The sequence below is a fragment of the Nycticebus coucang genome, chromosome 17, assembly GCF_027406575.1.
Source record: "Nycticebus coucang isolate mNycCou1 chromosome 17, mNycCou1.pri, whole genome shotgun sequence".
NCBI lineage: Eukaryota > Metazoa > Chordata > Mammalia > Primates > Lorisidae > Nycticebus > Nycticebus coucang.
In genome coordinates, this window is record NC_069796.1 from 81,770,933 (window position 1) to 81,787,382 (window position 16,450).

Sequence of the window (16,450 nt, forward strand, 5' to 3'; positions counted from 1 at the left end):
ATAGCTCACAGAAACCTCAAACTCTTGGACTCAAGTGATTCTCTTGCCTCAGCCTCCTGAGTGGCTGGGACTACAGGTGCCCACCACAACACCCAGCTATTTTTTGGTTGCAGTTGTCATTGTTGTTTGGCAGGCCCAGGGCAGACTCGAACCTGCCAGCTTTGGTGTATGTGGCCAGCACCCTACTCATTGAGCTAAAGGTGCCGAACCAAGTTCTATAATTCTTTTGTAAGGAAAATATTTCCCTCATCAGGTAAGGTTATTTGATTACTGTATTGTATAAGTCACAGTGGATAAATAGAATAAATGCTTAATTCCTTCCCTGTACTTGCCAATTTTTCAAAAAAGATTTGGTGCCTTTTCTGGTTATCGCCCTCTCTTTTTCTATCAGAGTAGAACTCACACAGTTTTATATATGTGATATGTTTCAATCAATTGCTGAGTTTTTGTTTTGTCTTGTTTTGTGTGACAGAATCTCACTGTGTCACTCTAGGTAGAGTGCTGTGGTGTCATCATAGCTCACAGCCAACCTCAATCTATTGGGCTCAAGAGATTCCCTTGTCTCAGCTACCTGAGGAGCTGGGGCTACAGGCGCTAATTTTTTTTTTTTTTCTATGTTTAGTAGAGACTTGGACCCGCTCTTGCTCAGGCTGGTCTCGAATTCTTGAGTTCAGCAATCTGCCCATCTTGGACTCCCAGAGTGCTAGGGAAAAATTCTAATTAAAATATTTCTAATGGCCGGCGCAGCGGCTCCCGCCTGTAATCCCAGCACTCTGGGAGGCCGAGGCGGGTGGATTGCCTGAGCTCACAGGTTCAAGACCAGCCTAAGCGGCCAGGACGCAGCCCCTCCCTGAAGCTCCCCATCAGCAGCCGCCGGGACCCGACTGTCGTCTTCCTCACTGCCTGCTCTTCAGCCTGTGCTCTCCTAACTCTCCATCGGGCACGGACACCGTAGCAGCAACCCCAGCAGCGACGGGACAAAATGAGAGAGTGAGGCTTCCTCGCGGGGACCAGCTTTTGGCCAAGACGGATCGGTGCGTCGGGCCGGGCCAATTAGAGCCGGGATGCGGGGCTGGACCGCCTACAGCGCCTCCGAGCGGGGCGGCCCGGCCGGCGGCTGCAGCTGGCTCGGCTCCTCCTCCGCCCTTCGCCATCCCCTGGTGCCCGGAGGAGTCTCCATCCTGCTTCTCTTTCTCTGCCCTCTCCTGCCCACGTCGGGACGGCGGCGGGGGCCCGCTGGGCTGAAGCACTCTCGGGAGCGACCAGGCTAGCAGCCATGGCGCTGTCGGCTGTCGGGAAGGGCTGCCAGGTGGGAAGCGACTTTGGGCATCCGAGCCGCTGTGGGTCGCTGTTGCCCCCAGCCGGGGGTCCGGAAAGCCGAGGTCCCCTCAGTGACAGGGAGAAGGGGAGCTGGGAGCACCTCGTGACCCTGAAGTTCCGGCTCCTCAGTCCCGCGGCTCCGAACCCACCGCGGAGGAAGTTGGTTGAAATTGCTTTCCCGGCTGGTGCTGGTACAAGGGTATTGTCACTCTAGCAGCAACATGTCGGCTGGGGACGGTTTTGAGACCCGATTTGAAAAAAAATCACTAACCTGCTGCGAGATGCCAGGTGGGAAGTGAATTCGGTTTGCTGGTGAAGAAAAAATTCGTTGGGGGCCTGATCAGGATGGATTGGATGCTTTGGTATATGATTTGGATTTTCCTGCCTTAAGAAAAAACAAAAATATTGACAACTTTTTAAGCAAATATAAAGACACAATAAATAAAATTAAGAGATTTATGAATGAAAGTTGAAGATTATGAAGTACTGAAGGTGATTGGTAGAGGTGCATTTGGAGAAGTTCAATTGGTAAGGCATAAATCCACCAGGAAGGTATATGCTATGAAGCTTCTCAGCAAATTTGAAATGATTAAGAGATCTGATTCTGTTTTTTTCTGGGAAGAAAGAGACATCATGACTTTTGCTAATAGTTCCTGGGTTGTTCAGCTTTTCTATGCATTCCAAGATGATTGTTACCTCTACGTGGTGATGGAATACATGCCTGGTGAAGATCTTGTAAACTTAGTGAACAACTATGATGTACCTGAAAAATGGACACGTTTCTATACTGCAGTAGTTTTTGCATTGGATGCAATTCCATAGAGATTTGAAGCCTGATAACATGCTGCTGGATAAATCTGGATATTTGAAGTCAGCAGATTTTAGTACTTGTATGAAGATGAATAAGGAAGGCTTGGCACCTGTAGCTCCAGCCACATACACTGGCGCTGGCGGGTTCAAACCAGCCCAACCTACCAAACAACACTGACAACTGCAACAAAAAAGCAGGGTGTTGTGATGGGCGTCTATAGTCCCAGCTATTTGGGAGGCTGAGGCAAGAGAATTACTTAAGCCCAAGAGTGCTGTGAGCTGTGATGCCACACGCTCTACCAAGGGTGACATAGTAAGACTCTGTCTCAAACAAAAAAAAAAGATGAATAAGGAAGGTATGGTACAATGGATACAGCAGTTGGAACACTTGATTATATTTCTCCAGAAGTATTAAAATTCCAAGGTGGTGATGGTTATTATGGATGAGAATGTGACTGGTGGTCTTTGGGGGGTATTTTTATATGAAATGCTTGTAGGTGATACACCTTTTTATGCAGATTCTCTGGTTGGGACTTACAGTAAGATGATAAACCATAAAAATTCACTGGCTTGGTGCCTGTGGCTCAAGCGGCTAAGGAGCCAGCCACACACACCTGAGCTGGCGGGTTCAAATCTAGCCCAGCCACCAAACAACAATGATGCTGCAACCAAAAAATAGCCGGGCATTGTGGTGGGTGCCTGTAGTCCTAGCTACTTGGGAGGTGGAGGCAGGAGAATCGCTTGAGTCCAGGAGTTGGAGGTTGCTGTGAGCTGTGATGCCACAGCACTCTACCCAGGGTGACAGCTTGAGGCTCTGTCTCAAAAAAAAAAAGAAAAAAATCACTTACCTTCTCTGGTGACAATAACATATCAGAAGAAGAAAAAAAATCTTATTCGTGCCTTCCTTACTGACAGAGAAGTGAAATTAGGGTGAAATGGTGTAGAAGAAATCAACATCTGTTCTTCAAAAATGCTCAGTGGGTTTGGGAAACACTTTGAGACACTGTAGCACCAGTTGTACCTGATTTAAGTAGTGATATTGATAACAGTAATTTTGATGAGTTAGAAGAAGATAAAGGAGATAAAGAAACATTCTCTATTTCTAAAGATTTTGTTGGCAATCATTCCTTTTGTAGGATTTACATATTATAGCAATCATAGATATTTATCTTCAGCAAACCCTAATTATAACAGAACTAGCTCCAACATGGATAAAAGCTTATAGGAAAGTTTGCAAAAACAATCTATAAGCTGGAAGAACATCATTGCATAATGAAATGCAATTAAAAGATGAAATGAAGGCTTGGTGCCAGTACCACAGTGGCTACGGTGCCAGCCACATACACCAAGGCTGGCATATTTGAAATTGGCCAGGGCCAGCTAAACAACAAAGACAACTGCAACAAAAAATAGCTAGGTGTTGTGGTGGGCACCTATAGTCCCAGCTACTTGGGAGGGTGAGGCAAGAGAATCGCTTAAGCCCAAGAGTTTGAGGTTGCTGTGAGCCGTGACACCACTGCACTCTACAGAGGGTGACATAGTGAGACTCTGTCTCAAAAAAAAAAAAAAAAAACCGAAATGGAGCAGAAGTGCAGAACATCAAGCATAAAAGTAGACAAGATAATGAAAGAATTGGATGAAGAGGGAAGTCAAAGAAGAAATCCAGAATCTATAGTGTCCCAAATAGAGATGGAAAAAAATGTTGCTACAACATAGATTTAATGAATACAAAAGAAAAGCTGAGGGTGGCGCCTGAGGCTCAGTGAGTAGGGCGCTGGCCCCATATGCTGAGGGTGGCCGGTTCAAACCCAGCCCTGGCCAAACTGCAACAAAAAAATAGCCAGGCATTGTGGCGGGCGCCTGTAGTCCCAGCTGCTTGGGAGGCTGAGGCAAGAGAATAGCGTAAGCCCAAGAGTTAGAGGTTGCTGTGAGCCGTGTGACGCCACGGCACTCTACCCAAGGGTGGTACGTGAGACTCTGTCTCTACAAAAAAATGAAAAAGAAAGAAAAGCTGAGCAGGAAAATGAAAAGAGAAGAAATGTAGAAAATGAAGTTTCTACTTTAAAGGATCAATTGGAAGACTTAAAGAAAGTAAGTCCGAATTCACAGCCTGGCACAATTACGAAAACAGCTAGAAGAAGCCAATGACTTACATAGAACAGAATCAGACACAACTTACTATAAGTCCCAACAAGACACAGTAGTAAGATTAAGGAAAAATCACACAGAGAAGAGCAAGTCAATTATTCATCTAGAGTCCCTGAACAGAGAATTGCAAGACAGAAATAGAATTTTAGAGAATTCAAAATCACAAATGGACAAGGATTATTACCAGCTACAAGCTGTATTAGAAGCTGAACAAAAAGACAGGGGTCATGATTCTGAGACGATTGGAGACCTTCAAGTTCAAATTACATCTTTGCAAGAGGAGGTGAAGCATCTCAAACATAATCTTGAAAGAGTGGAGAGAGAAAGAAAAGATATGCAAGACATGCTTAATCATTCAGAAAAGGAAAAGAATAATTTAGAGGCTCAGTGCCTGTGGCTCAAGCGGCTAAGGCGCCAGCCACATTCACCTGAGCTGGCGGGTTCAAATCCAGCCCAGGCCTGCCAAACAACAATGACAGCTGCAACCAAAAAAATAGCCGGTATTGTGGCGGGTGCCTGTAATCCCAGCTACTTGGGAGGCAGAGGCAGGAGAAATGCTTGAGCCCAGGAGTTGGAGGTTGCTGTGAGCTGTGATGCCACAGCACTCCACCCAGGGCGACAGCTTGAGGCTCTGTCTCAAAAAAAAAGAAAAAGAAAGAAAACAAAAGAATAATTTAGAGATAGATTTAAACTATAAACTTAAATCATTACAATAGGGGTTAGAACAAGAGGTAAATGAACACAAAGTAACCAAATCTTTTTTAACTGACAAACATCAATCTATTGAAAAGGGAAAGTCTGTTGCAATGTGTGAGATGGAAGAAAAGTGGAAGGAGAGAGAAGCTGGAGAGAAGGCTGAAGATAGGTTTGTTCAGATTGAGAAACAATATTCCATGTTAGATGTTGATCTGAAACAATCTCAGCAGAAGCTATAGCATATAACTGAAAATAAAGGATGGAGGATGGAGTTAAGAATCTAACCCTGCAACTGGAGCAGGAATCAAATAAGCAACTGTTGTTATAAAATGAGTTGAAGACTCAAGCATTTGAGGCAGACAGTTTAAAGGTTTTAGAAAAGGAGATGAAACAGGAAATAAATACTTTATTGGAAGCAAAGAGGTTGTTAGAATTTGAGTTAGCTCAGCTTAAAAACAATATAGAGGAAAAGAAAGACAAATGTGAGAACTACAGGATCAGCTTGAAGCACAGCAGTATTTCTCAACACTTTATAAAACCCAGGTAAAAGAACTTAAAGAAGAAATCGAAGAAAAAAACAGAGAAAACTTAAAGAAAATACAGGAACTGGCTTAGCGCCTATAGTTCAGTGGCTAGGGTGCCAGCCACGTACACTGGAACTGGCAATTTTGAATCCAGCCCGGGCCAACTACAACCAAAAAATAGCCGAGCATTGTGGCAGGCACCTGTAGTCCCAGCTACTTGGGAGACTGAGGCAAGAGAATTGCTTAAGCCGAAGAGTTTGAGGTTGCTGTGAGCTGTGACACCACGGCACTTTACTGAGGGCGACATAGTGAGACTCTGTCTCAAAAATAAAATAAAATAAAATACAGGAACTGCAAAATGAAAAAGAAACTCTTGCAACTCAGTTGGATCTGGCAGAAACAAAAGCCAAGTCTGAGCAGTTGGCTCAAGAGCTTCTAGAAGAGCAGTATTTTGAATTGACCCAAGAGAGCAAGAAAACTGCTTTAAGAAATAGGCAAGAGATTACAGATAAAGACCACACTGTTAATTGGCTTGAAGAAACGAACAGCATGCTAACCAAAGATATTGAATTATTAAGAAAAGAAAATGAAGCTCAGCTCCCGTAGCACAGTGGTTATGGCGCCAGCCATGTGCACTGAGTGTGGCAGGTTCAAACCTGACCCACACCAGCCAAAACAACGACAACTGCAGCAAAATAATAGCTGGGCATTGTGGTGGGTACTTGTAGTCCCAGCTACTTGGGAGGATGAGGCAAGAGAATCGCTAAGCCCAAGAGTTTGAGGTTGCTGTGAGCTGTGACACCATGGCACTCTACCCAGGGCAACAGCTTGAGACTCTGTCTCACAAAAAATAAAGAAAGAAAGAAGAGAAAATGAAAAGCTAACTGAGAAAATGAAGAGGGCAGAGGAAGAGTATAAGTTGAAGAAGGAGGAAGAGATCAGTAATCTTAAAGCTGCCTTTGAAAAGAATATCAATACTGAACAAACCCTTAAAACCCAGGTTGTTAATAAGCTGGAAGAAATAATGAACCAAAAAGATTTTCAAATTGATAGAAAGAAAGCTAATACACAAGATTTGAGAAAGATAAAAAGGAAAGTCGAAAGCTACAACTGGAACTCAACAAAGAAAGAGAAAAATTCAACCAGATGGTAGTGGAATATCAGAAGGAACCAAATGATAGGCAAGCCCAATTGGTGAAAGAATGTACACATAGTAATGAGCTTCAGATGCAGTTGGCTAGCCAAGGGACTGATAGCGAGCAATTACGAGCTCAACTTCTGGACCTTCCAGATTCTACAAGTGTTGCTAGTTTTCCTAGTGCTGATGAAACTGATGGAAACCTTCCAGAATCAAGAATTGAAGGTTGGTTTTCCTGACCAAATAGAGGAAATATCAAATGATATGGCTGGAAAAACAGTATGTTGTAGTTAGCAGCAAAAAAAAATTTGTTCTACAATGATGAACAAGATAAGGAACAATCCCATCCATCTATGATATTGGACATAGATAAATTGTCTCATGTTCGACCTGTAACCCAAGGAGATGTGTATAGACCTGAAACTGAAGAAATTTGTAAAATATTCCAGATACTATATGCAGATGAAAGTAAGTGTAGAAAAGATGTAGAGATGGAACCAGTACAACAAGCAGAGAAAACTAATTTCCAAAATTACAAAGGCCATGAGTTCATTCCTACCCTCTATTACTTTACTTCCAATTGGAGGCCTGTGCCAAAGCTCTCTGGCATGTTTTTAAGCCACCTCTAGCCCTAGAGTATCAAAGATGCCATGTTAAGTGCCACGGAGATCACTTAGATAAAAAAGAAGACTTAATTTCTTCATGTAAAGTAAGTTATGTCATAACATCAGCAAGAGATATGCTGCTGTAAGCATGTTCTTGGATGAACCAAAAAAAAAAAAAAATGGCTAACTCATTTAGTAAAGAAAATCCCTAAGAATCCACCATCTGGTTTTGTTCGTGCCTCCCCTTGAACTCTTTCTCCAAGATCCACTGTAAATCGGTCTTTCCAGAATGTGGTCAAAACTACATCTGGAAAAACTAGCAGTGAACCAGGCAACTTAGTGCTTATGGAATCATGTGGAAAGCTACCTGAAAAAGCAGGCTTCTTTAACCATGCAGAGCAGTCAGGCTATTTCTCTGACACAAATATCACAGGCTTCAGGGTTAGAATTGCTGTTACTGTGTTTTTACTTGGTACAACACTGAGGGTTTTTTTTTTATTGCAGGTACACACACACACACACACACACACTCTCTCTGTCTCTCTCTTAAAAACATCAAGAGCTAACAAAATAATGAGGAATTGCTGTGGTGAGGTTTAAGCATGGACATGATTTTTTTTTTTTTTTTTTTTGGCCAGGGCTGGGTTTGAACCCACCACCTCCAGCATATGGGGCTGGCGCCTTACTCCGTTGAGCCACAGGTGCCGCCCAGCATGGACATGATTTTAAGGAGATGACCCAGATACTAGACTGCGGTTGCCCTGGAAGCTTTTGCAAATTGGAACACAGCTGAGAAACCAAGCTCACTTTTGGTGGCTTTGCATAGCTGGAGACAAAAATCAGAGTCCAGGGCCTACCCAGGATGGATAAACCCCTCCCACACTGGGCTCAGCCCCCAAGCCTGCACTTCAGAAGGAAAGATGAACTGAAAGTCAACCAGTTCATACCAGAATGATAGTTCAGCTTTGAGTCATCTAGGGGCCTCAGAAAACATTATGCCCTAAGTATGATCTAAGATGATCTCAGTCTGCTTATCCCTCTAGGCACCTGGCAGAAACAATAGAAAATTCCCTTTGGCAAATGAGAAAATCACCCCACTTCAAATTATTTCCACAGATAATTTCAGAAACACAGTAATTAACATACAAAAACAACCAGACAGATGAGGAAGAAAAGATTCCTTCAGCTAAAACCATCAGAAGTAACAGTCAACAGAAATAAAGCCAAAGGAACTCCAGACTGTAAGTTATATCTGCTATGTAAGGTTAAATGCCAAAATTGAAAATTTCACATTTCAATTTTTTCTAGGGAACTAGAAACTCCATAAATTATATAGTATATGTCAAAAAGGAATAAGTAGAAATTCTGTGACTCAAAATTCAAACTAGCTCTATTCCATGGCACCTCAGAGGTATTCAGATACTTCAGGATGAAGCTGAACATCTCCTTTCCAGCTACTGGCTTCTGGAAATTCATTGAAATGGACGATGAATGCAAACTTCATATTTTCTATGAGAATTATATGGCCACAAAAGTTGCTACTGACACACTGGGTGAAGAACGGAAAGGTTATGTGGTCTGAATCAGTGTTGGAAATGACAAACAAGATTTCCCCATGAAGTGGGATATCTTGACCGATGGCCGGGTCTGCCTGCTACTGAGTAAGGAGCATTGCTTTTATAGTCCAAGGAGAACTGGAGAAAGGAAGTACATTTCTGTTCAGGGTTGCATTGTGGATGCCAATCTGAGCGTTCTCAACTTGGGTATTGTAAAAAAAAAAAAAAAGGAGAAGAGGATGTCCCTGGACTGACTGATACTACAGTACCTCAGCATCTGGGGCCCAAACAAGCAAGCAGAATCTGCAAACTTTTCAATCTGTCTAAAGAAGATGATGTTCGCCAATATGTTGTAAGAAACTAAGAAGAGAAGAAACCTAGGACCAAAGCACCCAAGATTCAGAGTCTTGTAACTCCACGTGTCTTGCAACATAAATGCCGACATATTGCTCTGAAGAAACAGTGCACTAAGAAAAATAAGAAAGAGGCTGCCAAATATGCTAAACTTTTGGCCAAGAGAATGAAGGAGGCCAAAGAAAAGTGCCAGGAACAGATTGCCAAGAGATGCAGGCTGTCCTCTCTGAGAGCTTACACTTCTAAGTCTGAATCCAGTCAAAAATAAGATTTTTTGAGTAATGAATAAATGGGATCATATCTCAAAAAAAAAAAAAAAATTCAAGGCTCAGCGCCTGTGGCTTAAGCAGCTCAACACACCTGAGCTGGTGGGTTCAAATCCAGCCAGGGCCCGCTAAACAACAACGATGGCTGCAACTAAAAAAAAAAAAATAGTTGAGTGTTGTGGCGGGCACCTGTAGTCCCAGCCACTTAGGAGGTGGAGGCAGAGAATCACTTGAGCTCAGGAGTTGAGGTTGCTGTGAGCTGTGATGCCACATCACTCTACCCAGGGTGACAGCTTGAGGCTTTGTCTCAAAAAAAAAAAAATTTCAAACCAAAATTATAAACTCAATGGATAGGTTTAACAGCAGATTTGACATGGCTGAAAAATGTACCAGAGAACTGGAAAACTGGAAGAAATGATCCAGAAAGAAAAAAATATATTAGCCAGGCATGGTGATGCATGCCTATAGTCCTTGCTACTTGCGAGGCTGAGGCAAGAGAATGTCTTGAGGCCAGGAGTCTGAGGTTGGTGTGATCTGTTTTTTTTTTTTTTTTGAGACATAGTCTCATTTTGTCGCCCTCGGTAGAGTGCCCTAGCGTCATAGCTCACAGCAACCTCAAACTCTTGGGCTTAAGTGATTCTCTTGCCTCAGCTTCCCAAGTAGCTGGGACTACAGGCGCCCGCCTCAAAACCTGGCTATTATTTTTGGAGACAGGGGGTCTCGCTCTGGCTCAGGCTGGTCTCGAACCTGTGAGCTCAGGCAATCCACCTGCCTTGGCCTCCCAGAGTGCTGGGATTACAGGCATGAGCTACTGCGCCAACCTGGTGTGAGCTATTATAACACCACAGCACTCTAGCCAGGGTGACACAGTGAGGCCCTGTTTCCAAAAAAAGAAAAGAAATGATTCAGAAAGTACAGAGAAACAAAAGGACGGGAAATGCAGAAGAAAAGGTTACAGATATGGAAGTTACAATGGGAAGATCTTACATATGTTTAGTTGCAATCTCCGAAGAGGAGAAAGAGAGACTAGACCAGGGAATATATTTTAATTTACAATTGAGAATTTTCCAGAATAGATGGAAGATATCAATCTATAGATTTAAGACTCAAATGATTAGGCCAGGCACAGTGGCTCATGCCTGTAATCCTAGCACTCTGGGAGGCCGAGGTGGGTGGATAGCTTGAGCTCATGACTTCAAGATGAGCCTGAGCAAAAGCGAGACCTCATCTCTGCTAAAAAATAGAAAAACTGAAGCAAGAGGGTCACTTGAGCCCAAGAGTTGGAGGTTGCTGTGAGCTATGACACCATAGCACTCAACCTAGGGCGACAGCTTGAGACTCTGCCTCAAAAAAAAAAAAAGTGTCAAGAAGAACGAATAAAAAGAAATCTGTATCTTGACCCATCATGGTGAAAATGCGGAAAATCAAAAACAAAGAGAAAACTCATAAAAGCAGCCAAAGGAAAACAACGATGATAATGCTGGTTATTTGCCTCTTGTCTAAGTTCTAAGCCACTGCTCTTTATTGCAGGAGGATGGGATTTTTTCCTGTCCCCCTTTCGGTTAGCTTCACTTCAGGAGTCTCCAGCTCCTTTCAACACTCCAGTGCCAGCCATAATGAATAACCTAAGAGGTTGAGGGGGACCGCCCTGGTGGTGGAACCCCAGCTGGGGGTTCTTTTCCAAGATCCTAGGCCCTGTTAACTCTCTTGCCTTTTATCCTCTAGCCTAGGGTTGGTAGTCACTTCCTGTAATTACTAAGGTAATTACTATTATCTAGGTTACTTCAGCATCCTCTTTGGCACTTTCAGCTTCCCAAATCTATCCGAACAATCCACCTTGTGAATTATATCCCCTCTATTTGAAAAAGCTAGCATAGTTCATCTTTCCTTGAGTGGACCCTAAGTGATATAGAGCTCTTCAAGGGAGCCACAGTGCTGTCAGCTGCTTTATTATTTATAATCATTTGTTGCCAATGCCTGTGAGAGGTTGGTTCTTTCCCACCCCGCTGACATCAGGCTTTAGCCAAAGCATTTCATGGGTAAGTAATGTCTGCTGCTTCTCAGAAAAAGCTTTAAGAATTGTCACATGGGCTCAGTGCCTGTGGCTCAAGCGGCTAAGGAGCCAGCCACATACACCTGAGCTGGCAGGTTCGAATCCAGCCCGGGCCCGCCAAACAACGATGGCTACAACTAAAAATAGCCGGGCGTTGTGGCGGGCGCCTGTAGTCCCAGCTACTTGGGAGGCAGAGACAGGAGACTCGCTTGAGCCCAGGAGTCTGAGGTTGCTGTGAGCTATGATGCCATAGCACTCTAACCAGGGCGACAGCTTGAGGCTCTGTCTCAAAAAAAAAAAAAAAGAATTGTCACATGATTTTGCTGTTGCTCTTTTCTTTTGCCAAGGGACTCATGTCCCCAGTAGGAGCTGCAACTGACCCACACAGGAGGTGGAAAGTGAGCTAAAAATAAACCTTTCTTGCTTCAAGCCAAAGTGATTTAGGGGATGTTTGTTGAGAACCATAATATAATGAATCTGACTGATTCACAAAATTAGACTTCATCTGACTCCTTAGCAAAAAACAGGGACCAGCCGACAGCTGAACAAAAAGCTTCAATGCATTAAACAAAAATTACTGCCATTCAGGAATTCTATACTCAGAGAACATATCTTTCAGGATGAAAAGCAAAAGACATTTTTCAAACCAAAATTGAGAGAGTATGCCATCAGCAGACCCTTACACTGTAAAGGAAATTCTAAAGACAGAGTGAAGGGGCTGGGTGAGGTGGCTCATGCCTGAATGTGCACTCTGGCCAAGGCAGGTAGATTGCTTGAGCTCAGGAGTTCCAGACCAATCTAAGCACCAGAGAGACCCAGTCTTTACTAAAATAGAAAAACTAGCTGGGCATGGTGGCGGACAACTATAGTCCCAGCTACTCAGAAGACTGAGGCAAGTGGATCACTTGAGTCCAAAAGTTTAAGGTTGCTGTGAGCTATGATGATGCCATGGCGCTGTACCCAAGGAGACTGAGTGTGACTCTGTCTCAAGAAATAAATAGAGTGAAGGAAAATCACCAGAGATGGAAGATCATGGATGCAGTAAGGAATGAAGAGCAAAACTACTCCTTGCTCCTCTGTGGCTGCTCTCTGGACACCGGAGGCAAAGGTGTCTTACCTCCAACCCACACTCTGGCTGCCTAAGCAGCAGTGAATCCCTTTCCCCTTTTCTCGCTGGACATGTCTAGGCCCCTCACTATCTTATTCTGATCCTTATTTTCTGAGCCTTTTATAGTTGGAAGACATCTATCTGGGTCTACCCAGAACACAGAAGGGATTCTCATTTAACTGAACCAGCATGTATAAGTGTGTTGACCTCTTTTCTCACCTTCCCACCATTTCATCACCCCCAATAACCACCATCCCATACCAGGCTGAGTTCCGGCACTATGCATACCCATTTCACCGACACCTCATCACCTTATGAGTTAAAACTTACCATCTCCATTCAGAGGTGAGTAAACTGAGGCTGAGGTTCATAAGCGACATATAAATTTCACAGCTGGGATCTGCACGCAGAGCAAACAAACCTAAAGAGCTCCTGAGCTTCTCACTCTGTCCCACTCCATATTCATGCTCCATCCCTTTGGTTCTAACATTTACCTGTGCGTTCTTTCAGGATCTCAAACCTGAGGAATCTTCCCATCGGATGCAAGGAAGTCTTGCAAAGTTGTCCAGCTACATGTGACCCCTGATCAAGTTTCCAGAAGGACAGGGTAGGAAACATAAGCTATAACTGGAAAGAGCTGTTGTTGCCCATGTTGAGGAGTGGGCCAGACCTGTGCAATTTCAGAGGCAGCATGGGGACAGAACCAGAGATGGAACAGGCTGAACCTCGGGCCCACGTTTCCACAGATGGTCTCTCTTGGTTCTCTGGCAGGACAGCAGGTGGACTTAATAGGTCCATATGCAGCAGAACCACTGATCTCTCCAAGCACATTGTCTTGCTGTGGCAGGGTGCCCTTCACAAGGGCTTGTCAAAGTGGTATGTTGCTACATGATGCTTGTCAACACATAAGGAGGTAGGACCACGAACAGGAGGAAGCAATGCCACAGGAGGGCTGTCACCAGTGAGGGCCTCTCTGCCCTAGGCTCCTGCTCCGATCATCAGATACTCAGCCTTGTGGGAGCTTCAGGCCTAAGGGACGGCCCAGAGTGGACTGGAGGGTAACCAGCCTTTCTCCCCGTGCTTCTCCTCCCCACCCCAACTAAAGGGCATGATTTTGATGTTGTTTTAACTTGAATTTTTATTGAGTTTTAAAAAACTTTTTATGGAAGTACAACATACACACAGAAAAGTGCCCAAAACACACTTATACGTAAGTGTATGGCTCAAGGAGTTACCACACACTGAACACTCCCCTGTAGTCAGTCTTCAGAACAAACTCCCACTTAAACTGTTGTCACCCATGGCTGCTAGGAATGTAAATTTGGGTCACCTTTGTGGAGGTTTGATAGCAATTGCTACCCAAATTATAAATCCACATAGCTTCTAACTCAGTTAGATCCTCATGTGTGAAATGGCATATGTACAAAGTTTTCTTTGCAGCAATATTTATTTATTTATTTTTTTTTTTTTGTAGAGACAGAGTCTCACTTTACCGCCTTCAGTAGAGTGCCATGATGTCACAGGACTCACAGCAACCCCTAGCTCTTGGGCTTCCACGATTCTTCTGCCTCAGCCTCCCCAGCAGCTGGGATTACAGGCGCCCGCCACAACGCCCAGCTATTTTTTGGTTGCAGTTCAGCCGGGGCTGGGTTTGAACCCGCCACCCTCGGTACATGGGGCCGGCGCCCTACTCACTGAGCCACAGGCGCCACCCTGTAGCAATATTTATTAAAGTGTAATTCTATCAGTAGGGGAATAGGTAAATTATTGTGTGTCCACATACTGGGATACAATGTAGCAGCCCTTAGAAAAAGGACACTTTTGGCTTGGCGCCTGTGGCTCAAGTGGCTAAGGCGCCAGCCACATACACCTGAGCTGGTGGGTGGGAATCCAGGCCTGGCCCACCAAACAACAATGACAGCTGCAACCAAAAAAATAGCCAGGTGTTGTGGCAAGTGCCTGTAGTCCCAACTACTTGCTAGGCTGAGGCAAAAGAATCATTTAAGCCCAGGACTTTGAGGTTGCTGTCAGCTGTGATGCCATAGCACTCTACCGAGGGTGACATAGTGAGACTCTGTCTCAAAAAAAAAAAAAAAAACCCAAAACAGGCTTGATGCCAGTAGCACAGTGGTTACGCCAGCCACATGCACTAAGACCGGTGGGTTTGAGCCCGGCCTGGGCCAGCTAACCAACAATGACAACTACAACAATAAAAAAATAGCCGGGCATTGTGGTGGGCACCTGTAGTCCCAGCTACTTGGGAGACTGAGGCAAGAGAATTGCTTAAGCCCAAGAGTTGGAGATTGCTGTGAGCTGTGACGCCATGGCACTCTACCCAGGGCAACAGCTTGAGGCTCTGTCTCAAAAAAAAAAAAAAAAAGGTACAGAGGATGGCGCCTGTGGCTCAAAGGAGTAGGGCACCGGCCCTGTATGCCAGAGGTGGTGGGTTCAAACCCAGCCCCGGCCAAAAACTGAAAAAAAAAAAGGTACACAAACCCGGCCTATGGTATACTTCTCTCTGTCTACAAGGTAAGTGAGTGGAGAGCAGATATATCTGTTTGCTACAACCATGAAAAATATCTCAGGAAGGACACAGAAGAAACCAGTAACATTTGTTCCTCCAGAGAGAGGAACAAGGGACTGGGGAATGACATTTCACCATATGCCCTTCAGCACCTTTTCCATTGTAAACAGTACAAATATATTCTAATGCAGAAGTTAACACAAAAATTAGGTTTTAGGAAACAAAAATAGTACATGTTCATTAAAGAAAAAAGTTGGGGCTGGACACGGTGGCTCATGTACTCTGGGAGGCTGGGGCACAATGATTCCTTCAGTTCAGGAGTTCAAGACCAGCCTGAGCAAGAATGAGATCCCATCTCTACTAAAAATAGAAAAACTAGCTGGGCATGGTGATGCATGCCTGTTGTCCCAGCTACTCAGGAGGCTAAGGCAAGAGGATCACTTCAGCCTGGGAGTTTGAGGTTGCTATGAGCTAGGCTGATGCCATGGCTCTAGCCTGGGCAAGAGAGTGAGACTCTATCAATAAATAAACAAATTAAAAAAAATTTTTTTTTTGAGAGAATCTTACTTTATCACCCTCAATAGAATGCTGTGGCATCACAGCTCACAGCAACCTCAAACTCCTGGGTTCAAGTGATTCTCTTCTCTCAGCCTCCCGTGTAGCTGGGACTATAGGTACCCACCACAACGCCTGGCTATTTTTAGAGACAGGGTCTCGCTCTTGCTCAGGCTGGTCTCGAACCTGTAGGCTCAGGCAATCCACCCACCACAGCCTCCCAAAGTGCAATGCCCAGTCCTCAAATAAAAATTTATAGGTTTGGCGCCTCAAGCGGCTAAGGCACCAGACACATACACCTGAGCTGGTGGGTTCAAATCCAGCCCGGGCCCACCAAACAACAACAGCTGCAACCAAAAAATAGCCAGGTGTTGTGGCAGGCACCTGTAGTCCCAGCTACTTGGGAGGCTGAGGCAGGAGAATCATTTGAGCCCAGGAGTTGGAGGTTGCTGCGAACTGTGACATCATAGCACTCTACTGAGGATGACAAAGTGAGACTCTGTCTCCAATAAATAAATAAGTTAATTAATTAAATAAAAATCACCCAGAGCTCTTTATTGGGACTAGAGTGATGGATACACAATTCTCTTCATTTGTGGAAACCATCAGAACTGTATACCACGAAGAATGTACTTTATTATTTGTGAAATTTTAAAATAATGTTCATATTGGATTATGACCCATAGAAGAAATACACGAGTCCACACTAATAAAAGCAAATGACTAAATAACGAAATAAATGAGGAAAAAGGGACAGCCTTTCTACACAGAATTCTAATTACTATATTAAATG

At 44.2% G+C, this 16,450-nt stretch overlaps 2 pseudogenes across 1 annotated transcript; both read left to right on the forward strand.

Annotated features, from left to right (window-relative positions):
• The first annotated feature begins 1,541 nt into the window (after positions 1–1,541).
• On the forward strand, positions 1,542–8,196 carry LOC128568580 (rho-associated protein kinase 1-like; annotated as a pseudogene).
• A 474-nt stretch (positions 8,197–8,670) lies between these two features.
• On the forward strand, positions 8,671–9,471 carry LOC128568633 (40S ribosomal protein S6-like; annotated as a pseudogene). Its single transcript, XR_008375185.1, has one exon. The product of XR_008375185.1 is annotated as a 40S ribosomal protein S6-like (transcript).
• Positions 9,472–16,450: the final 6,979 nt, after the last annotated feature.